General features: G+C 41.3%; 1 protein-coding gene across 1 annotated transcript in view; it reads left to right on the top strand.

Moving 5' to 3' along the window:
* Positions 1 to 24,816, top strand: part of DOCK4 (dedicator of cytokinesis 4) — a 931,895-nt gene that overhangs the window by 534,123 nt on the left and 372,956 nt on the right. The gene's annotated exons all lie outside the window — the stretch shown is intronic.

Here is a 24,816-nt window from a genome sequence, read left to right on the forward strand (position 1 = left end):
GGGTGAATCTTGTGCTAGCGTGTACAGCATTGTTATAGGCAACTTCTGTAAAAGGCAGTAGCTCGGTCCAGTTGTCCTGTTGGTAATGAATTAAACAATGCAGGTATTGCTCTAGAACCAAGTTAGTTCATTCCGTTGCCCCATTCGTTTGCCGATGATGACTAGAACTAAGCCCCTGTTCTGTTCCAAGAAGGTCCAAGAAGGCTTTCCAGAACTTGGAGGTAAATTGGACCCCTCAAACTGAAATAATCTGTTAAGGGGCATCATGTAAGCAATATATGTGTAGGAAAAATAGCTTAGCTAGGGCTTTTGCTGTAGGAATCTTTTAGAATGGTATAAAACAAACCTGCTTCAAAAAGAGAATCAGTGACAACTCAGATTACTGTATTTCTGGAACTCTCGGGCAATTCTACAATAATATCCCTGGAGATCTCTCTCCAGGGTGTTGAAGGGTCTGCCACCAGCTGTAGTGGACTGGGGGGTCTTCCCTTGCCTGCACTTAGCTGCAACTCAAATGGGAAAGCTTGCTACATAGTTTTCCACACCCTTCTTCAACAAAGGCCACCAGAGTTGCCATATTAGTAAGTGCAAAGTTTTCACAAAACCAAATGGCTGGCTAATTTAGAGTTGTGACAGGCTTGCATAGCTTCAATTTTTCCTTAGCTGGGACATACAGTTTGTCTCCCACCCAAGCTAACCCATTCTTTATTGTGCAGATGTGTTTGTGAGCACAAAAACCAGTAGTTTGTTTCCAATGCTTTTTTGAACTCCATGATGGTGCCATTGTCTAAAGTGGAGGGGTCCTTCTGTGCCTGGGAGTGTGTGACAATTTTGGCTGCCAGCTGGGAAGCTGGGAGCATAAGCTTAATCACTTCTATTTTAGCACTGTTGAATTGGGGTAGCCTGAACAGGGCGTCTGCCAGAAAGTTTTCTCCCCCTGGTAAATACCTCAAAGTAAAATTAAAAAATTGGAAACACTGTGCCCACTGGACCTGTTTTGGGGACATTTTCCTCCGGGTTTTGAGAGCTTTTAAATTCTTTTTTTTTTTTTTTTATTCAAAAAGTTTTACAAAATTTTCCCCCCCCCTTTCCCCCCCTGCTCCCCCCTCCCTTCGCAACCCCCCTCCCCCCCCCCGACTTCCCGGAACGAGCACAAGGTATAGTTAAAATAAAACAAACATATGCTAAAAATTTCATCCCAACTTAATTATACCCTACAATCATCAATTCCTAACTTCCCCAAAAGCAATCAAAATAATACATCATAATCATTCAAAACAGTCTGATAACTCTTAGTCTGATATCTCGTTGAATATAGTCAATCCATTTTTCCATTCCTTTAAGTATCTTTCTTGCGTATTGTCTTTCAAAAAGGCTGATATCTTCGCCATCTCAGCCAAATTGGCAACTTTCAATATCCATTCTTCTATTGTTTGTACTTCTTTTTTCTTCCAATATTGTCCTATTAGTAATCTTGCTGCAGTTATTAGATTTAAAATCAATTTAGTCTCAATTACTGTACAATCCGTAATAATTCCCAACAAGAAAAATTGCGGCAGGAACTTTATCTTCTTTTTCAGAACATTTTGTAAAATCCACCAAATTTTTATCCAAAAGGCCTTTATGTCCTTACAAGTCCACCAAATGTGAAAATATGTAGCGTCATCACAATTACATCTCCAACATTTTGCTTGCATTTCTGGATACATACACGATAATTTTTTAGGATCTAGATGCCATCTATAAAACATTTTATAAAAATTTTCCTCAGATTCTGTGCCTGCGTGAATTTAACATTTCTAACCCAAATTTTTCCCACGTTTCCAATAATATTGGCTCCTGAAAATTTTGTGCCCACTTTATCATACAGTCCTTTACCAAGTCCCTTTCAGAATCTATTTCAAGTAACACATTATACAATCTCTTTATATGCTCCTGAGACTGATTTCTAATTTGCTTTACCAAATTTCCCTCATTCTGCTCTATACCAATTTTCTGATCTCCCTTCCATCTAGCACGTAGTTGCTCATATTGAAACCAAGTATAATTTTTCCCTTCCTCTCTTAATACTTGCAGAGATTTTAACTGCAAATTACCTCTTTCAGTATACAAAAGATCTTTATATGTAATCATTTCCTGATTCTGTTCTATGTTTATATTTTCTACTGTATGTCTAGGACTTGCCCATATAGGAACCTTATAATTTAGTTTATAAGAGTATTTTTCCAAACACATGAAGTGCATTTCTTAGCACATGATTTTTAAAGGCCTTATCCACTTTTTTGTCATAAATTAAATATGCATGCCATCCATATAACAAATCATAACCTTCTATATTCAAAATTCTGTCCTCTGTTAAATTAAACCAATCACTTATTGCAGAGAGAGCAGCTGCTTCATAATATAATTTAAAATTAGGCATTTTAAGACCCCCCCTTTCCCCGAGAATCTTGAATTATTTTCATTTTAACCCTAGCTTTTTTACCTTCCCATATAAATTTGTTAATTCCCTTCTGCCATTCCTCAAGATTCTTATCTTTCTTAATTATTGGTATCATCTGAAAGAGGAATAAAAATCTAGGTAAAACATTCATTTTAATAGCAGCAATTCTCCCCAGCAAAGATAATTGCAATTTTTTCCAAACAATCAACTCCTTCTGAACTTTTTGCCATAAAACCTCATAGTTATTCTTATACAATTTCACATTTGATGACGTAATATAAACCCCTAAGTACTTAACCTTCTTTACAATTTCAAATCCTGTTACTTCCTCTAGTTTTTCTTTCTGTTGTCTGGCCATATTTTTTATTATCACTTTTGTCTTTTTCTGATTTACCTTAAACCCTGAGACATTCCCATATTGATCAATTATTTCCAACAAAGATTTACTAGAATTTATAGGGTTTGTTAAAGTAATCACCAAATCATCTGCAAAAGCTCTTAACTTATATTCATACTGTCTAACTCTAATTCCCTCTATCTCCTTTACTTCTATTTTATCCAATAATGGTTCTAGAGTTAAAATAAACAAGAGAGCTTTTAAATTCTTGTGGTCGGTCCACACCTGGAAGGGTATTTTAGCCCCCTCCAGGAAATTTCTCCAAGTTAGCAGTGCCGACCTAACTGCAAAAGCCTCTTTCTCCCATATCGCCCACCTTTCTTCAGTTTCAGTTAATTTTTTAGAGGTGTATGCATATGGTTGCAGTTTGCCTTCTTCATTTGCTTGGAGTAGAACTGCTCCAACTGCCACGTCACTGGTGTTGGCTTAAATTACAAATGGTTTCTTCGGATCCAGGTGCTTTCAGTTTGGCCGAAAAAAGCCTTTTCAATTTTTCGAATGCTGCTTGGTATTCCATAGACCATTTTAGTGGCTGGCTGGGTTTCAGCTTATCTATCCCTTTGGTTTTCAACAAATTAGTAAATGGAAGCATTATCTGGGCAAAAGAGGGATGAATTGCCCATAGAAGTTGCCAAAACTTACTTGTAGGTGTGAGGGGTATCCCACTCCAGCCCCACCCTGACCTTTGCGGGATCCATTTCCACTCCTTAGTGTGAGATTTGGTAGCCCAAGTAATCTATTTTGTCTTGGTGGGATTCACACTTGGAAAGTTTGGCAAACAACTTAGCTGCTGTTCTGACCCAGCCTTAGCAGAAGCAAGAAACAGTCTCCTTCTCACAAACAAACCCTCTTTATTTACCTCTTGTGAATTAATTACATTCACCCACTGAAAAGTCCAGGTAATAATCCTTCAAGGAGTTAATTGCAGTAACAGACCTTATCAGTTCTTTGCAATAATTGCAAGGCCATGAGCTCCCAGGTGTAAAGCTGCAAATTAAGTTCTGGCAAGCAGTCTTTGTGGCACGAAACACAATGAGCAAAATCTTCAGAAAAACGAACTGTTGTCTCCTATGGCAACCACTCCTCTTTCCTTCTATTTATTCCCCAGCCAGGGAGAAGCTATTCAGCGCCACATGTACTTTGCTTCCTGAGTCGACTCCTTGTCCTCCATTGTTCACCTCTTCTAACTGCTCTGCACATACATGCATCTGGAACATACCCCAGCTGTTCTTCCTCCTCACCCTTATCAGCCTCCAAAGGCAATTGCCTCTCCGGTGGCTGGGAAATGTTGGACTGTCCTGGCTCTATCTCAGCGTCTGATGCAGAACATTCATCGGAGCCTTCCCCAGACTCTAGCACTGACCCATGTTCCTCCCGAACCTCCTCACCATCCAAGTCTGCAGGCAGCTACACAGGCAGCTGGTGGGCCCCAAAAGCCGCTCTTAGCTTTTTCAAGACCTCTTGTACTAACTTAACATAGTCAGCCTTAGTTTCAATGTAAATCAATATGTCACTAATATAAACTAAAACCTCCTTATACAAGTGCTCATGTAGCACTTCATTAATCAGCTGCATGAAAACAGCAGGAGTACCATGGAGTTCCAAATTTTGAATGGCAAAACTTTGAACTGAAAACACCCCAGTGGACAGTTAAAAATTGTTTTCCATTCATCTCCTCCCAAATTCAGATCCAGTAATAAGCTCTTAAATCTAATTTGGAAAATCTCCCTTTGCCAAATGGGCTAGCACAGTGATGGCGAACCTATGGCATGCATGCCAGAAGTGGCATACAGAGCCATCTCTCTGGGCATGCCAGCCATTGCCGTTGCTCTTCTGGGTCCTGGCATGCATATGCTTGTCAGCCAGCTAGTTTTCGCATGCACGGAAGTGCAGGAAACTGGAAGAGCATCTCCTGGTGTGCATGACAACAAAGTAGCAATAAAAATCTAGGTAAAACATTCATTTTAATAGCAGCAATTCTCCCCAGCAAAGATAATTGCAATTTTTTCCAAACAATCAACTCCTTCTGAACTTTTTGCCATAAAACCTCATAGTTATTCTTATACAATTTCACATTTGATGACGTAATATAAACCCCTAAATACTTAACCTTCTTTACAATTTCAAATCCTGTTACTTCCTCTAGTTTTTCTTTCTGTTGTCTGGCCATATTTTTTATTATCACTTTTGTCTTTTTCTGATTTACCTTAAACCCTGAGACATTCCCATATTGATCAATTATTTCCAACAAAGATTTACTAGAATTTATAGGGTTTGTTAAAGTAATCACCAAATCATCTGCAAAAGCTCTTAACTTATATTCATACTGTCTAACTCTAATTCCCTCTATCTCCTTTACTTCTCGTATTTTATCCAATAATGGTTCTAGAGTTAAAATAAACAAGAGAGCTTTTAAATTCTTGTGGTCGGTCCACACCTGGAAGGGTATTTTAGCCCCCTCCAGGAAATTTCTCCAAGTTAGCAGTGCCGACCTAACTGCAAAAGCCTCTTTCTCCCATATCGCCCACCTTTCTTCAGTTTCAGTTAATTTTTTAGAGGTGTATGCATATGGTTGCACTTTGCCTTCTTCATTTGCTTGGAGTAGAACTGCTCCAACTGCCACGTCACTGGTGTTGGCTTAAATTACAAATGGTTTCTTCGGATCCAGGTGCTTTCAGTTTGGCCGAAAAAAGCCTTTTCAATTTTTCGAATGCTGCTTGGTATTCCATAGACCATTTTAGTGGCTGGCTGGGTTTCAGCTTATCTATCCCTTTGGTTTTCAACAAATTAGTAAATGGAAGCATTATCTGGGCAAAAGAGGGATGAATTGCCCATAGAAGTTGCCAAAACTTACTTGTAGGTGTGAGGGGTATCCCACTCCAGCCCCACCCTGACCTTTGCGGGATCCATTTCCACTCCTTAGTGTGAGATTTGGTAGCCCAAGTAATCTATTTTGTCTTGGTGGGATTCACACTTGGAAAGTTTGGCAAACAACTTAGCTGCTGTTCTGACCCAGCCTTAGCAGAAGCAAGAAACAGTCTCCTTCTCACAAACAACCCCTCTTTATTTACCTCTTGTGAATTAATTACATTCACCCACTGAAAAGTCCAGGTAATAATTCTTCAAGGAGTTAATTGCAGTAACAGACCTTATCAGTTCTTTGCAATAATTGCAAGGCCATGAGCTCCCAGGTGTAAAGCTGCAAATTAAGTTCTGGCAAGCAGTCTTTGTGGCACGAAACACAATGAGCAAAATCTTCAGAAAAACGAACTGTTGTCTCCTATGGCAACCACTCCTCTTTCCTTCTATTTATTCCCCAGCCAGGGAGAAGCTATTCAGCGTCCACATGTACTTTGCTTCCTGAGTCGACTCCTTGTCCTCCATTGTTCACCTCTTCTAACTGCTCTGCACATACATGCATCTGGAACATACCCCAGCTGTTCTTCCTCCTCACCCTTATCAGCCTCCAAAGGCAATTGCCTCTCCGGTGGCTGGGAAATGTTGGACTGTCCTGGCTCTATCTCAGCGTCTGATGCAGAACATTCATCGGAGCCTTCCCCAGACTCTAGCACTGACCCATGTTCCTCCCGAACCTCCTCACCATCCAAGTCTGCAGGCAGCTACACAGGCAGCTGGTGGGCCCCAAAAGCCGCTCTTAGCTTTTTCAAGACCTCTTGTACTAACTTAACATAGTCAGCCTTAGTTTCAATGTAAATCAATATGTCACTAATATAAACTAAAACCTCCTTATACAAGTGCTCATGTAGCACTTCATTAATCAGCTGCATGAAAACAGCAGGAGTACCATGGAGTTCCAAATTTTTGGAATGGCAAAACTTTGAACTGAAAACACCCCAGTGGACAGTTAAAAATTGTTTTCCATTCATCTCCCTCCCAAATTCAGATCCAGTAATAAGCTCCCTTAAATCTAATTTGGAAAAATCCTCCCTTTGCCAAATGGGCTAGCACAGTGATGGCGAACCTATGGCATGCATGCCAGAAGTGGCATACAGAGCCATCTCTCTGGGCATGCCAGCCATTGCCCGTTGCTCTTCTGGGTCCTGGCATGCATATGCTTGTCAGCCAGCTAGTTTTCGCATGCACGGAAGTGCAGGAAACTGGAAGAGCATCTCCCTGGTGTGCATGACAACAAAGTAGCAATAAAACATTGAAGTAGGCAATATACACTTAACGAAGTAATAAAACAGTTAAACATCCTACTAAGTAACTCAACACTGAAAGTAATAAGTGGAGGCTGACATTCGGCCCTCCTGCAAAAAGGACAATAGTCCTAGAAAAGAAGAAAAGAAATGTTAAGGTTTATCAGGATACTTCTCATAAAATCATGCTAGTTTTTTAGGGGCCCGAACATCTTCCTTGTTCACCCATTCTGCCTGGGACAAAGGGAAATATTTCCAAGCTACTAAATATTGGATTTTATTTCTGTGTTTTCTAGAATCTAGGATTTCTTTTACTTCAAAATGTTGTTCTCCTTCTATGAGAATGAGCGCTGGGGGGGGGGCAGTAGGCGTGGCTCTAATAGGAGATGTGTATTCAGGTTTCACTAAACTAACGTGGAAAACAGGGTGAATCCTCCTCAATGTTTTAGGAGTTCCAGTTGGACAGTAACTGGATTGATCACCCTTACAATGGGGAAGGGTCCAACATATTTAGGTCCAAGTTTTTTTGATTTTTGAGTTGTTTGTAAATATTTGGTGGACAGATAAACTTTATCTCTCACTTAGAACTTCTTCTCTGGAGCCCTTTTTTTTATCTGCCTGTTTCTTGTGTGAGTGATGTGCATCATCTATTGCCTTGCGAGTTATTTTCCAGGTACTTTGTAGTTGTACTATCCAATCTGCCAGCGATGGAATAGATGGTTTCTCTTCAGGAAGTTCTGGGATTGGGACAAACTCTTGACCAGAAGCCACTTTGAAAGGAGTGAAACCAGTGCTGCTATGTACAGAGTTATTGTAGGCCACCTCAGCAAAAGGTAGTAGGTCTGCCCAATTATCTTGTTGATAATTAATGTAACACCTTAGATATTGTTCCAGTACCGAGTTCGATCTCTCACAAGATCCATTAGTCTGAGGATGGGGGGAGGAGCTTAATCCCTGGGTGGAGCCTAGGAGTTGTAGAAATTCTTTCCAGAATTGGGAAGCGAATTGCACACCCCCAGTCCGAGATAATTCGTTCCGGGACTCCATGTAATCTGTAGATGTTGGACAAACAACTTGGCCAAGGTTTTCACTGAGGGTATTTTAGAACACGGGAAGAAGTGTATCTGTTTGGAGAACAAGTCGGTTACCACCCAAATTGCTGTATTACCCCCACTCTCGGGCAATTCCACTATGAAGTCCATAGATATTTCTTTCCATGGGGCTCCAGGGTGAGCAACTGTTTGAAGCAATCCTGGTGGTTTTCCCGGCGGTCTTTTAGCTGCTGCACACACAGTGCAACTTGCTATGTAAGATTCAATAAGTTGACTTTGTAAAATATACAAATAGAATGAGACTATTGCCTTATACACTGTAAGCCGCCCTGAGTCTTCGGAGAAGGGCGGGATATAAATGTAAATTTAAAAAAAAAATGTCCTTTTCAAAACCTGGCCACCAAAACTGTCTTTTCAAGAGGTGCTAGGTTTTTACAAACCCAAAATGTCCAGCCATTTTAGCATCATGGCAGTGCTGAAGTGTGGTCTCCCTTGCACATGCTGGGACATACAGCTTCGCCCCCACCCAGGCTAGTCCATCATGGAGAGTAAATTTGTGCAAATGGGCTAAGAACCAGTCATCTGTGTCTAAGGCCTCCTTCAGCATTTTGGTTAGATCATCTGGTAGTGATGCATCAGTTTTTGCTTGGGTTCAGGTAATGGCCAGGGCTGCTAGTTGCTGCACTGGGTGTATTGGGCATGCCACGTCCGTGTGAGCGCTATTATATTAAGGCAACCGAGAGAGAGCATCTGCCAGGAAGTTCTTTCCTCCTGGAATGTAACACAAGGAGAAGTTAAACGGTTAAAGTATTGGGCCCATCGAACTTGCTTTGGCGACCGTTTCCTGGGTGTTTTTAGGGCCTCTAAGTTCTTGTGATCAGTCCAAACCTCAAAAGGGTGTTTAGCTCCCTCTAGGAACTGTCTCCAAGTTAAAAGAGCCCAGTGAACAGGGAACGCTTCCTTCTCCCAGATAGCCCACTTCCTCTCAGTTTCGGTCAGCTTGCGAGAGGTGTATGCACAAGGTTGCAACTTCCCTTCCACGTTGGTTTGGAGCAGGACAGCCCCCACTGCTACATCACTAGCATCTGCTTGAACCACAAATGGGACCTCCATGTCGGGGTGTTTGAGGATTGGTTCAGCCGCAAATAGCTGTTTCAATTTTTCAAAAGCTGCTTGGCACTCCATCGACCACTCTAGCAGCAAGGACAGCTTAGGGTTTCCATTTTCTTTCATTTTCAAGAGATTGGTGAATTGGCAAGGCAATCTTTGCAAATGAGGGGATGAATTGGTGGTAGAAATTCGCAAATCCCAAGAAATTTTGCAACTGTTTGCGAGTGCGTGGGGGTGCCCATTCCAGTACTGCTCGGACCTTTGCAGGATCCATTTCCAAACCCTCAGAAGATATATGGTATCCCAAATAATCAATTTTCATTTGATGAAATTCACATTTAGACAATTTTGCATAAAGCTCTGCGGCTAGTAATTTTTTGAGTACTGCTCTTACTAGTTTCACATGCTCGTCCATTGTCTCCGTGTAGATAAGGATGTCATTAAGATAAACCAGAACCCCTTTAAACAAATGTTCATGGAGCACTTCATTTATCAATTGCATGAACATGGCAGGGCCCCCTTGCAGTCCAAATGGGAGTACTCGAAATTGGAAGCAGCCAAGGGGACAATTGAAAGCAGTTTTCCACTCATCTCCTTCCTTTATCCGCATTCTGTAGTAAGCTTCTCGTAAGTCCAATTTTGTGAAAAACTTCCCCTTTGCCAAATGGGCCAACATATCCTTCATAAGTGGCATGGGATACACGTTTTCTACACACACTGCGTTCAAGTTCCTATAGTCCACTATGAGACAAAAGGTGCCATCTTTCTTTTCCTGGAACATCACCAGAGCCGGTACCCGAGGCCTGGCCGGTTGAATGAATCCTTGCTCCAATTTTTGTCTATAAAGTTCCACAACTCTCCCAATTCTTTTTGTGTCATGGGGTAAACTTTCGGTTTTGGGAGCTTTACCCCCAGAAGGATTTCAATAGCACAGTCCGTAGGCCTATGAGGGGGCCCATAGCACATCAGAAGCCTTCTCACTAAAGACCTCCCGAAGGTCCCAGTACTCCTTGGGAATCTTTTCCTCCCCATCCAGCTGCTCTGTCACTGACCCCAGTAGCTCAATGGGCATAGGTTCCTCCCCTTTGGGGGACCCTTTTCTCTACCCTCTGTGACTTGGAGCGGAAGCGTAGTACTCCCGTTTTCCAATTTATTTGTGGGTTCCACTTCCAGAGCCAGGACAGTCCCAGTGACAAGGTTCCAGAAAAACCTCTTCTGCATGAAAAAAACTCTGAAGCCATTGTCTTTCAAAGTTCTTTACTAGCATAAGGAAACTGGCACACGATGAGTGAAATTCCAAAACTGAAACTTCCAGATTCTTTTCCCAGTTATACAAACCTCAAGAGTCCCACCCCCCCTAACCCCTTTGCCGGTCACATGGTCCAACGTTCTTCCACTTTATTTGAAACCTCTTCTTGCCACTCCTTCTGCAGATGTGAACACAATCTGACCTTGACCTCTTGAAGAATGTTACCATACCCATCAACCCCCCTTCTTCCCCTCAGGGGAGAAATGTGGCAGCATCTGGAAACCTACAGCCTAGTATGGTTTCCAGGCCTGACACCCTGCAGGACAGGCTGGTCCATCCTCGGCATCACGATAAAGTTCAAGGTCTCTCGGTGATCTCCTATGATCATCTCTATTGGTTCCGTTATAAAATCCATTATAAAATCCTCCCCCTGCCACTGACCCATCTAACTGGCAAAAGGCTATGGGCCTACTCAAAGTTTTTAATTTTAATTCCATCTTCACCACCACCTCGGGGCTGATGACACAACTGGTACACACTGAGTCTAAGAGGGCTAGCATTTCCCCCTGCGTTCCTGAGGATGGGACATGCAGTTTAACTGGGATAGTCAGGGGGGCCCTTTTCCAACTTACCAGAAGATCTTCATCGGATTGGGAAGTAGACTCACTGTCATCGGAATTGGTCAGAGTCCCTAACTCCTCCTCGGTGGGAGGAGCATTCTTTTTTTTTTATTATTCAAAAAGTTTTACAAAAATTTTTTTCCCCTTTCCCCCCACCCCCCTCCCCCTCCCTTCACAACCCCCCCTCCCCCCTGACTTCCCGGAACAAACACAAGGTATAGTTAAAAATAAAACAAACATATGCTAAAAAATTTTCCCTCCCAACTCTGTTATACTCCTACAATTCTCATCAGTTCCTAACCTCCCTCAAAACAATCAGAAGTAATACATCCTAATCATTCAAAGGCAGTCTGATACCTCTTCATCTGATATCTGTTTTGAATATAGTCAATCCATTGTTTCCATTCATTTACGTATCTTTCTTGCGTATTGTCTTTCAAAAAGGCTGAGATTTTTGCCATCTCAGCCAAATTGGCAACTTTCAATATACATTCTTCTACTGTAGGTAGTTCTTTTTTCTTCCAATACTGTCCTATCAGTAAACTTGCTGTTGTTATTAGATTTAATCAAGAAGAAGACCGTGAAAATATTGGGAGGAGCATTCTTGACGATGTCCGCTCCCCTTTTTGCAGCCTCTCGTGTTTTGGTTGCCGGCTTCACTGCTCCTTTTCCGCCACTAGGGGTCGTCTTAGGTGTCAACTTGACCAGAGAGTCAGCTGCTCTGTGGCCTTCCTTACCACATCTGAAACATGCTGTGGATCTCTGCCTCCTGCCTTCAACTGCGGCAGGGCCCTTGGGGGCACTTTCTGGAACTGGGTTGGGGTCTGCTTCCAGGTGCGGTCACTCCAGTTGCGATCTTGGCCAACTTGATCTCCATCTCCGCTGCCAGGGTAAACCAGCCATACATGGTCGTAGGGGACGCTTGCACCCTGCACAGCAGGTATAAATCCCCGTTTAGGCCATCTTTATATATATCCAAAAGAGCCACCTCCGACCACCCTCTCATGAGGGCCACCAGATCACAAAACTCTTTGGTATAATTGGCCACTGGTCTCCTCCCCTACCTGATGATCTCATCCAGATCTTGGCCTTCTGCTGTGCCAGAAGGTCCTCAAATCTCATTCTTAGGGTGGCCATGAAGTGGTTGTAATTTCTCAGAAGGGGGAGTCCTCATTATGCAGGGACACAAACCAGGTTGTTGAAATGACCTGAAGGCTAAAGATGATGAATCAGACTTTTTCCAGAATCAGTAACAAAGTTTATTGAAGAGTCAACAGCATATGTATTGCAGCAGAATCGACAACAGAATCAACAGCAGCTTATTGAATATTACACAAAGTTTATATAGCTTTTCATACCTAGCTCAGCTTAGCTAACATATGTGTTACTTCATTATTGGCTAATGAATCTCCAAGGCACAATAATTGGTTAGTAATTACATCATTGGCTTTCATGTGAATATGTGTGTATGCGCATGTGTGCAAAAGAGGTAAAAGCAACAAAATGTTTCAGGGTTATAATTTGTTTCATCCTGTATCCTTGTATATGCTGGGAATGCTGCTTAAATGAGGTTTGCCATCTGAGATAAGAGCGTTCCCTCATTCCAAAATATGTACATGATGATGAACAAAATGTTAACCCTTCACCAGGTGGCTGCCCTTCCTCCCAAAACTTGGGTCATGCTCCTCACTCGAGCAGCATCAGACCAATAGTCCTCCCTATGGTTGCTCACCAGAGCCAGGAATAGTCCCAGTTCCTTAGGGTCGCCATCAAATTTCCTGGGTATTTGGGGGATTTCTGTTTTTTTTCTTCTGCATGGCAACATCTGACCAGTAGAAGGCCTCTGGCCTCTATTGGAATCTGCGGGCCCAGGGGAACGTATTTCTTGCTCCCATTCCTCTTAAACCTCTCCACTATAGGCCGCCCCTCCAGTGGCTCCTAAAACTGTTTCTTCTTCTCCCCCCCACCCCGAGGCGATCTGGGCGGGGAACTCATACCTCTCACTAGCCTCTTCTCTCTCAATTGCATTTTGGTACAGTCTCACCGCCTCTGCAATTTGAAGTTCGTCCTTGATTCTCTGTTCCTGCTGCCAGGTGGAGAGTTTCCCTTTTTTCTTCCTTCTTGTAACACCAGAAGGAAGCTCCCCTGGCTCTGGTAAACTGCTAACTGCAATCGACCATTTGGCTTTATCTCGTTTCTCCTCTATTTGTAATTTCTCCAGCCAAGCTGAGGAGGTGAGCGATGCTTCTGGCTGCTCCTTCTCATCAACTTCACGATCAGGGTCAGACATCGTTTTATTTTCAGCCCCCTAGGCAGTTTTCCTGAATGGCTGAGGATAGGTGAGATCTTGCTTAATGTCAGATTGTAAGCCGCCCTGAGTCTTCGGAGAAGGGCGGGGTATAAATGTAAACAAAAAAAAAAAAAGATGTGCCTCCGTTCAGGACCCAAGAAAGAAAACCCCCGACTCCATATGTTTAGAGCAAGGTACTTTTACTGAGTTGAACTGAATGCAATCAAAGGAAAGCAAGATCTGAGAGTAGGTGTGCTTACAGATGCATATCCCCTCATTCATCCCTCCTCCCTCCAAAGGTCAAACAGGTCTAGTCCAATGCCTTTCTCCTCATGGGCCAAGTGGTGTTCTTCTTCGATGTTATTCTTCTGTCTGGTATGCAAAGTTTGTTGAAACCAGCGCGCATCTGATTGTTTGAATTCCTCCTCCCTCCTCTTTTCAAATGACAACCGAAATGCTCTTAAAGAGCCACAACCCCATTAATCATGCATGACAACAAAGTAGCAATAGAACATTGAAGTAGGCAATATACACTTAACAAAGTAATAAAACAGTTAAATACCCTACTAACTCAACACTGAAAGCAATAAGTGGAGACTGACAGTGCAGCTCAGCTGGGTCGGGGGGCGGAGGAATTTTTGCTACCAGTTCTCCGAACCACCCACTGCCATCACTACCAGATCGGGCAATCCTGTTGGAGCATTTTACCCCTGGGGTAAAGGTTTTCCTTGCAAATGCCATTCAAATTTCTATAGTCAACACACAGAGGTAACAAGCCATTCTTTTTCTCTCAGAAGTACTGGGACAGCCACCTTGTGTCCAGCAGGTTTTTGTCTATGAATTGGCACAGGTTTTTGTTTATGCTCAAGGTTTTTGTCTATGAATTGGCACAGTTCATCCAGCTCCCGGGTGGTCATAGTAGTATTTTGGGCCCTGGTAGATTCTTGATGGCATAGTCTGTAGTTCTATGAGGTGGGAGTTTGTCTGAAGCTGCTTCGCTAAACACATCAACTAAGTCTCGGTAGTCCCTGGGAATGCCCAATACGGGTCTGCTTGTCACCGCAGCAGCTACTTCCTCACTGTGCAGCATTCCCACTTTGTAAGGCTCCTTCCTCTGGGCCAGTTCACCATTAGGAAATCGTAGGATCCCCTCCATCCACTCCACCCTCAGGTTCTATTTCTTTAACCAGGTTAGCCCCAAAACTAGAGATCACTCCATCCCAGGTGTCACTATGAAAGCAATGGTTTAGAAGTGGTTTGCCATGGTGAGCTCTAGCAGTTCAGTGGCAAATGTGGCCATGGTGCCTCCCACAATGGACCCATCAAGTTGGTAGAAAGGGAGTGGAGTTTTTAATAGCCTTAGTTGGATCCCCAGTTTTTCAATTAAAGTTGGGCTTATTAGGTTCCTTGTGCACCCTGAATCCAACAATGCTTTAAGTCTCACTTTTCTCCCTGTTAGTGGGATTAATAGTTCTATGGAGACTGTAAGAGGCTCGACAGTCCCACTTACCAATGGGTCTTCACAGTCATTCCCTGAATGGTCAAGTTCTTCTGCAGGAGAGGTTGGAGTTCCTGCAACAGAGGTGACTCTGGTGGGAGCTCCACGATAGTGCGGTTCTTCAAAGCGGTGTCCCTGAGAGTCTGTGGTGGCTTTGTGGACCTCCCCATGGCTTGCTTCTCTCCTTTTCAGGCAGGGATCTTTGCATGACAATCAGCTGCATGGTGGCCTTCTTTTCTGCAGTTGAAGCAGGTGGTGGAGCATGGCGGGGAGAGCAAGGTTTGGCCATCTCCCGTCTCCATTTGGGTGGGTATCTCCTCCAAGTGCAACTCATGCGGTACCTGTTCCGGGCTTGGTCGACTTCAGCTTCCTCAGTCAAAACATACCAGTCAGTCAGGCAGATTAGGGCTCTGCTGGCTACGCAGGCATTGTACAGGTCATCGTTAAGCCCATCTTTTAAGCAGCTCACCAGTATTTCCTCTGGCCAATCCATGTGGCAGCCTGTCTCAGAATTCTTCAATGTATTCGGCCAATGGCCAGTGCCCTTGCCTGATATGCCTGATGTGGTCTCTAGCTTTTTGGTTGGCTAGGGGGTCCTCAAATCATGAAACAGTTGAAGTTTTGGAGCTCTGGGGTGTCTGCATTGTGGAGGGTCACCATCCAGTGTACAGCCGCCCCTTCTAGGGCCAGGGTGACAACCCTGACTTAGGATCCTTCTATGGGTAGGTCCCTCTCATACCCCTGCATATAGGTAAGGAAAAATCCCAGTTGTTGGGAGTCCCAGTCAAACTTGACACCCAGGATGGTGCCTTTCACCCTAGAGGGGGAAGCCTCCTCCACCGAGCCACAGGTCATGCCCCATGCTCCTCTGGGGCAGATTTTCTGGGGTGACAGTGGACTCGCCAGTGGCTCCTGCCCCATCAGACGTTCCTGGGGGCAGGTAGTCCCCCTGCTCACTGGTAACCACCTCAATGTCAGAAAAACCCAACTCCAGTTAAAAACTCCGAGGTAAGCATTTTCTCAAAGTTCCATTTATTAGAGTAGGTATACTGGCACATCTGAGAAAACCTGGATCTGAGAGTTCCGGCTTTTCCCTCAGAAAATCAAACCCCCCAAAACCATCCCCTCACTCATCAGTCCATCACATGTCCAATCACCATCTGTTCCATCTTGAGACATCACTCCAACCACTCCTTCTCCAGATGCAGGATTGTCTTGACCTTGACCTATTTTGTCTAACTACATTCCCTCTACTAAATCCCCCCTCCTACTTTCCCACATACAAGAAGGTGGAAGCTTCTGGTGCTAATATGGCTTCCAAAGCTGACACTCTCGTGCCTCGTCCTCGCCTGTAGCACAGAGTGGGGTGCTCTAGATATGCATGCCATGGACGGCTTCTCTTATGAGGGCCATGACCTCCCTCAGGAGTTGCTTGGACAGGCCTGGAGTTTCCTCCACTTCATCATTGTCATAGAGGTTCTTCAGCTTGCACTTCCAGCCTTGCCAGTGGCTCCCATGGGTGAAGGTGTCTCCATTGGTTCTGCTGTCCCAGTCTCCCTTCTTCCTCACGCTGAAGGACCACCTCACTTTTGTAGAGCTGCTTGAGGCAATGTTCTCCTCGACCCATGTACTAAGGGTTTCCTCCTGCTGGATTGTGGTGGAGGTTTCTCCTCAGCATTTGGATCTTCTTGGTTGATGCCCTGGGTTTCCTGCATGCATGATCCCCACAGTATGGCTGTTGCCTTTCCGGATTGATCAGTTTGCAATTCCTGCCTAATGTAAGGTCCTGCCTCATCAGTCTTCTCAAGAAAGCAGAGCTCTTGAAATGAAAGCCATTTCAAAAGGAAACTTTTATTGGAAGATTGTGATAGAACGAGATCTAGGCAGGAATTAAGTTTTCCTGCTCAAAACATTAGATTAAAAAATTGCAGACAGAGCCTCTCCCAAAGTCCAATACATCATCCAGCCAATCTCGGTTTCTGAAGATGTTATGGGAAACTCAGGCCAAGAAGGTAATAAACTCCAGTCTCCAAGGCAACGCTGCTGCTCTTCTTCAGAGACAAGAAAAGGCAGTTGGCTCAAGGCACATTCCATTCCCCCTCCCAAGGTCCTGAAAGTTACAGCAAAGCAAAGCAAAGCAAGGAATAGAAACAGAACCCCATACAGAGATTTCCTCCAAGCCCCACATCCCCGGATGACACATCCCTATAGGAATCTATGGGACCTGACAACTTGTAATGCTGATAGATTTGAGCAACACATTTTAAAAATTCATTCAAAAAGACTGCTGACATTAGTTTAGTAGTAGGCATAACAATAGCACTTAGATTTATATAACAATTCATAGTATTTTGCAACCCTTTCTAAACAGTTTATAGAGTTTATATTGTCCCCAATAATCTGGGTCCTCATTTTTTTTTTTTTTGAATAATTTTTATTTCCATTTTCCAACATCATATTTATGTACAAACTATTATCCATCATTAATCATTAATTTTTATTTATAACTGATTCAGGCCTGCCCGATTGCCACTTCCTTTCTACACAACCTCCCTCTCTACCCTCTACTACTTTCCCTCTCTACCCTCTACTACTTTCCCATCCTTCATCTTCTTCACTTTACTACTTCCTCTCCTCCTCCACTCCTCCCTTCTTCCACCCTTCTTCCACCCTATCTAACCTTCTTATTCCCCTCCTCCTTCTCTACTCTTTCCTACCTACTTTCTTCCTCCTTCTACTCCTCTCTCCTTTTCTTCCTGAAATGGCAGTCGAGCATCCCCAATATCATTTTAATTTTTTTTAATTTCATATCTTCAAAATTACTGTACATTAATAATCAATCCATGTATCATTTCCCCCTTCCCCTCCTCCCTTCCCCCAGACTTCCCAGAGCAAATACCGGGTATTATAACCAACAATCACAAGCTAAAGTATGCAAAATATACATAACCTCCCACCTTTAAAAATTTAAAACTTTAGATCCTCACATTAAGAATAAAAGATAGGAAAGAATAATAAAAGAAAAAAAAGAAGCAATACCAACTTCACATATTACTTCTTCTTACAGTCCATTTTTTAAATTAATCCATCTTCTCAAATTCATTTTTTTTCCCACTTGGATATTCCTTCAAAATTCATAAGTCCATTTCTCAAATTACGGTGCATCTTCTCGAACTCAAATTTTTATCACTTATATATTTCTTCAGTTGCCATAACATTTAATGTCCGTTCTTCTTACAGTCCATTTTAAAATTAGTCCATCTTCTAAAGTTCAATTTTTTTCACCCACTTATATATTCCTTCAAATTTCATAAGTCCATTTCTTAAATTACAATCCAGCTTCTCAAATTCAAATTTTCATCACTTATATATTTCTTCAATTGTCGTAAGATTTAATATCCAATCTTCCAATACTACTCCATCAATCAAATATCATTTCAAATAAAATCTCTCAAATATAATATTTCCAGCTTAACTTCATAACTTTTACTATCTATAAACGTATCAATTAAAATAAATAATCATTTAAACTACATCCACAATATAACAGTAAGCAGTTAAAATCATTACATCCACATTATCTAAATTCATAAATTTCACTTTCCATCCTTCACAATTGAATAATATCATCCCATAGATTTATACCATACAAATAGCAAATAACAAAATCCTATAATTTATATCCTAAACAAATCAATTCCAAAAATTAACCATAATCATCATATTCACATCTTAAACATTCCTCCCCTCTCCCATTCTATTTTGCATCATTTCCAAACCAGTTAACTTAGCATCTAACAACAAAGGATTCCCACTCTTTAAAACATTAATATAAAAATGTCTCGCTTTCATAACTGAATTAAGAAAATACTTTCTACCTCTAAAATTCAGTGACAAACCCATTGGGACTTCCCATCTAAAATATATCTGATATTTCTTAAGCTCATCCACCAAAAAAGCAAATTCTCTTCTGTTTCTTAACATTTTAGGAGGAATTTCCTTCATTAATTTTTTATCTTGTCCCAATATCTGAAATTTATTTTTATAAAAGGCTTGCAAGATTTCATGCCTAACCTTTTTAGTTGTAAAATAAATAACCACATCCCTAGGTACTCTATTTTGTCTTGCCCACCAAGAATTAACACGATAAATTCTTTCAATATTAATCTCAAAATCTTCTGGCTTCACACCCTTTATCTGTGCAAAGGCTTGCGTAAAAATCTCCTTTAAATTTTCCTTCCTATTTTGTTTCAACCCCCTCACCCTTATAGCATATTCCATTAATCTATATTGTAATATTACTCTTTCTTCATCTGCCCTATCTACCTTTGCCTTTATATCTTCCATCTTATTATCTAAGTTCCAATTGTTTTGATTTTTTTGAATATCTTCTATTTTCCTTTGCAGCTCTAAATTAGTTTTATTAAATTCTGCAAGATCGTCCTGCATCTGAATACAAGAACTTAATATTTGCGCAATTGCATCCTTTACCATTTTCATTTCCCTCTTCTGCTCTTCCACCATTTCCTTAAAATCCAACATCTCTTTCTCTATTTCATCAAATTTTTGATCTATTTCTAAAAAATGACTCTCCAAAAACTCCTGTAAAAAATTTCTTACTTCCTTTTTGATTTCTTCTTTTAATTTTTGAATCTGAGCTGAAGAAATTTCAGCTGAAATTTCAAAGTTTTTAATAACTTTTGGCACTATTTGCTTAAAGGCCATTAAAAAAAAAAGGATAGCTTAATAATAAACCAAAAAAGAGAAAGAAAAAAATTTTTAAAAGAAAATTTCAAAAAAAAACCCCTATCTTTTAAATCTATAATCCCAAGGAAGATGAAAAAATATAAATCATAAGATTCTCATTTCTTCCAGTTAGTCAGTATCTTCCTATATATCTTCTTTTTCAACACACTTTTGGCACTATTTGCTTAAAAGCCATTTAAAATATATATAACAAGTCAAGCCCAAAAAAAGAAAAAAGAAAATATATAAGTCATAAAATTCTCATATCTTCCGTTTAGTCAGTATGTTTCTATGTATCTTCTTTCTTCTACTTCAACACTAGCTGTTAGTAAGCATTTCTACTTTCGTTTTCAGAGCACACATTCCACAAAACCGCCATTTGCTTTCTTCTCTCCTATCTTCGCAGCCAATAAATCCTCAGGGTTTCACAATCTTCTTACAAGCAGATGTTAGAACTCCAGTTTTTGCTCCGTCCACGTTTAAATCCATCATTAAATCAATTCTTGTCGTGGCGGTTGGATGCTTCGTTTGTTTGCCATGAAGGCAAGTGCCTCTCCTAGCCCGGAGCTTATCAGATTACAGAAGGAGAACTTCCCACCAGATTAGGGCATCTCAACCTCAAATCTAATTGCTCAGCTTTCCTCCTTCGCCCGAAGGAAAGAATACAAGCTGTTGGACTCAGATTTACGATGTCCTAACAGCTTTTACAGACTAGGGAGTCAGCAGCTAAATCATAGCTGCTTTCTGCACGAAGCAGAGCCAAACCGGAAGTGGTCCTCATTTTACCGACCTCGGAAGAATAGAAGGTTGAATTAATCTTGGGCCGGTAAGAATCGAACTGCTGGGAGTCGGCAGAATTACCCTGCAATACTGTATTCTAACCACTGCGTCACCACAGCTCTTAATAATGCACATCCCAAGGTGTTTCTAAATAAAACTTGGACAATTATGTAGAGTTTTAAATTGAACATTTTTCATTTTAATGAAATCTCCTTTTGAGAAACCCAGTTTGGACTTTCTACAAATTGCATAAAGGTCTACATTATTTTCAGTGTAGAAGAATAGGTTCCTGGAGGTCCTTGCACAATATTATATAAGTTCTTGTATGGCAAAGTTTCAATTACCATATTGAATAATTAATTTCTATATGACTCATCGCATAGCATAAGGCATGTACACACTATTATGTAGCAAGTATGCAGTACTATAGTTGCTTATGGCAACATACTGAGCTAAATGTTTTTGAATTATTTGTGGGGAAAAAAGGATGCCACTCAGTTTGAATGTAGGTGGCAGGTTCAGTCTTGATCTGTTTTCAGAAAACCTTTCTGTGTTTGTTAAAATGTGAAATAAGTCTCTTAAAGGATATGTAGGCGGATGTATACAGAAATTATAACTTTCCATCCAAAGTTCAGAAACTAATGATATAGCTAACCTAAGGAACAAGTTTCTATAATCTTCAGTTGCATAATGCTTATCTCTTAAACATACTTTATATCACATATTCAATTAAAACAGCACAGATCTAAGTCGTATACTGAGCAACAAATCAATATGGTTTGTTTGCAGTTCATGTATTTAGCCAATTATTGCCAAAATCATTCAATAAACAGTGTTATAATTTCTAGTGATATCAACATGACAGTTAAAACATGTAAATTCTTTTTACATGACCATTCTTTCCACATAAGCTTTCATTTATATGAGGGATTTCAAATAGGAGAAATACTTATTTTAATCATATAAATTTTTTATTTTAATTACAGGCTAAAAAAATACAGCTATATAGATGTATCACAACTATAATGTAAAGAGCCTAAAATGAGTAGATATCAGGCTTCACATAGGTGCAAAATCCAGACACAAAATCTATTTTCAGGAGTTGGGTTACCCATGAACACAAATTGGCTTTGTTAGCCTCTTTATTGCAGACATTGTACATTTAAGATAAATGAATAGGTTAAAAAAAATCAAAACTCTTATATAAATTTGTGCTCCTGCACTTCAGTTCTAGGGTATTTTCCTCCTACCTTTTCATTGTCTTTCTCATTGTCTTGAGTTCCTTGGAAGCACTTCTTCAGTGTTAATGATTTTCTCTAGTCTGGAAATCACCAATTTCATTTTTTACACCACCTTTTCCCCCTCTTCCCCCTTTCTGGAGGTGTTTGTGGAAGTGTTTTTCTACACCAGTGCATCTGTGTGTGCATGCAAGCATGCAGCCCCTCACACAAACACTGCTTTCTGGTTGTACTTATCTGAAGAGCAGTGTGTCCCTCCTTCCATTTTCCACTGACTGGACCTGACAAGATCTCTCACCTTTGAGCAGAGGTGGACTCCACTTACCTTTGCTACCAGTTTGCAACGGGAGCACGCATGCGTGCATGCTTGCTTCACTCGCGTGCAGTGCTTCTGTGCATGTGCAGAGCGTCTATGATGACGTCCAGGCAGATGGGCAGAGCCTCCCGCCGCTGTTACTACCGGTTCACAAGATCCGGACCGAACCAGTAGCAACCCACCACTGCCTTTGAGGCTTCTTGTTCTAACTGAAGATAGTGTATGTATGTGTTGGAGGAGGAAGAGGAGTTCCATTTTTTTATTCTGCTGAAATTTATGAGACCTTTTCCCTTTCAGGTTTTTATCTGTGTCCCTCCTCCTGACACCAGCCATCCTCCAACTTTTCAAGAATTCTCCCATTCTAGAATTCCAAATGGGATAGATTTACTCTCCCTGTTTCCCTTAGCCATATAAAAGTTTGTTGAAATGAAAAGACATTTTATGTGTGGCAGCTTATAATTATTCTCTGGTGAATATTTGCCTGCATCCAAATTTCTTTCATTTTTGTGCCATTTAAAGTATTAAGAGTCCAACAGTAATAGCAATAGCATTTAGACTGCTTTACAGTGCTTTACAGCCCTCACTAAGCGGTTTACAGAGTCAGCATATTGCCCCCAACAATTTGGGTCTCATTTTACCCACCTCGAAAGAATGGAAGGCTGAGTCAACCTTGAGCCTGGTGAGATTTGAACTACCAAATTGCAGGCAGCCAGCAGGCAGCAGAAGTAGCTTGTAGTCATCTGGGTCTGATTCTGGATGATGGTTTGCAAGAAGGTATTTAGTCAAGACGTAATCTTTGTTTTCTAGGGAAAGGTTTTCCTCCCATATGGATAGGAATATCAATCAATCAGAATCGAGCTGGAAGGGACCTTGGAGGTCTTCTAGTCCAACCCACTGCTCAAGCAGGAGACCCTATACCATTTCAGATAGGTAGCTGTCCAGTCTTTTCTTTAAAACCTCCAGTGATGGAGAGTCCACAGTTTCTGAAGAACAGCTGTTCCACTGGTTAGTTGTCCTCACTGTTAGGAAGTTTCTCCTTAATTCGAGATTGCTTTTCTCTTTGAATAGTTTCCATCCATTGTTTCTTGGCTTTGACTTTTGCTCCAGGGAAACAATATACTTCCCTAGTCTGCAAACTATATTTTCTGTTCTCTTTAAGAACTGAATCTCCTATCACCAATATTCACCTTTTTTTCCCTAGGGAAGTCTGGAATACTCTTCTTCCTGTCACAGGAATGCTGGGTTGTGCCTCTTTTTTAGAAACCATTCTAAAGAACAAGGCTTGTTTTTTACGGAAGCTGTTTGTTCCCTATTGTGTTTCATTTGGGTGTATCAGTTTTCTTCTTTATGTTCATATATCGGGTTATTTTTAGAAGCTGTTTGCTCCCTATTGTGTTTTATTTTGGTGTAGTCTTCTTGTTTAGGTTGGGATTTCTTGCTTTGTTCATTGAGTTTCAGAGTGGCTAGTGTTGCCTGTTGACCTTTAACTTTTTCTTCTAGTAATTCAAGTAGTTTACATTTAATACATACATAGTTTGGTTTTGTGTGGGCATAAGCTGAAACATATGACACACTTTGCAAGTCAATGTAGTGGCACTCTTTATTTCCATGACTTTTTTTTCTTTCCCTATTGCAAAGCATCAGTTTACAAGACTTCTTGAACTTTTGTTCTCTGCCTTGAAAAATTCATCACTATCTTCCCTGTTTTAAGCACCTGTCTTTTTTGTGATTATTTATTTTTTTTCTCTTAGATTAAGAATGTAAACATTTCTAAAGAATTAAAATAAGTAAACTCTTTTTTCAAATGTTTAGTAGACAAAAGAAATTGAAAAATTGAAAAAAATGGGAAAAAAATTAAAAATTGAAAAAAGAATTTTAAAAAAGGAATTAAGAGAATTTAAAAATCTAAGAATTTACAATAGCTCTTGGCCCTTTATGAAGTAATATGCACTTTTTTGTTGGAAATCTCACACTGTTTTCTAGGAGATGCTTAGTTCTTAACCATCTACTCCCTGCCTTGAAAGTTTATCCCTTTCCCCCACCACCACCCCCATCTACAAGTGTTTTGTACTTACCTTTCCACCCCACCTTCTTTCTTGCCCTTCAGTTGACTGGCCACTGCTGGGGTTTTCAGGTGTGATGTGGTGATGTGGGCACTGTGCTTAGCTGGTCTACCAAGTTGCTCTCAACTGCTGATGGTCTGCCATGCTGATCTCAGCTGCTACTGTGGGTACCACTGCTCAGTTGGCCCTCTGTGATGCTCTCAGCTGTTGCTGGCCCATCACACTGCTCTTAGTTGCTCCCCTGCCACTTAGTTTTGCACTGCTGCTGCTAAAGATCTGCCGTGCTACTCACAGCCACTGGTCTGCTGCCATTTAGTTCTGTTTTACCACTACTCAGTGGCCTCCGTTTGCACCACACTGGCTCCACTGAGGTATCAAGCTGGGTCACTGGGCTGCCTCTCCATCTTTCAACTCATCTGTCTCTCCATCTCTCAGATGGGTTGGCTGGGACACCTCTAAGTTGGGACACTGGGCTGCCTCTCAGCTGGGCCACCTCCCAGTTGGGCTATCTCTCACCTCTTTGACTGAATAGGAATGGCAAATCGTGCTTTCAAGTTTCACATAGGCATAGCTCTCAGCTCTTGACACCTAAGTTATTATTTAAGAGTTGACTTACTCGGGGAAAAAACCCATGGACACCCCACAAGAGTATTATTTTTATTGTAGGCAGGACTGAAGTTATGCATTTGTCCTCACCAAAGTATATAGAAAGTAAAGCCCTTATAAAGGTCTGGTTTCCTTAATTAAAATTCTAGAATTTTTCCTCCTATCTTTCTGTGTGAAAAGTTATTTGAACTCCTCTTCATGGCCTTGGAAGTATCTGACATATGTTAATATACTGATTCCTTCTAAGT

This window comes from Ahaetulla prasina, chromosome 7 (genome assembly GCF_028640845.1).
Source record: "Ahaetulla prasina isolate Xishuangbanna chromosome 7, ASM2864084v1, whole genome shotgun sequence".
In the NCBI taxonomy this organism is placed as follows: domain Eukaryota; kingdom Metazoa; phylum Chordata; class Lepidosauria; order Squamata; family Colubridae; genus Ahaetulla; species Ahaetulla prasina.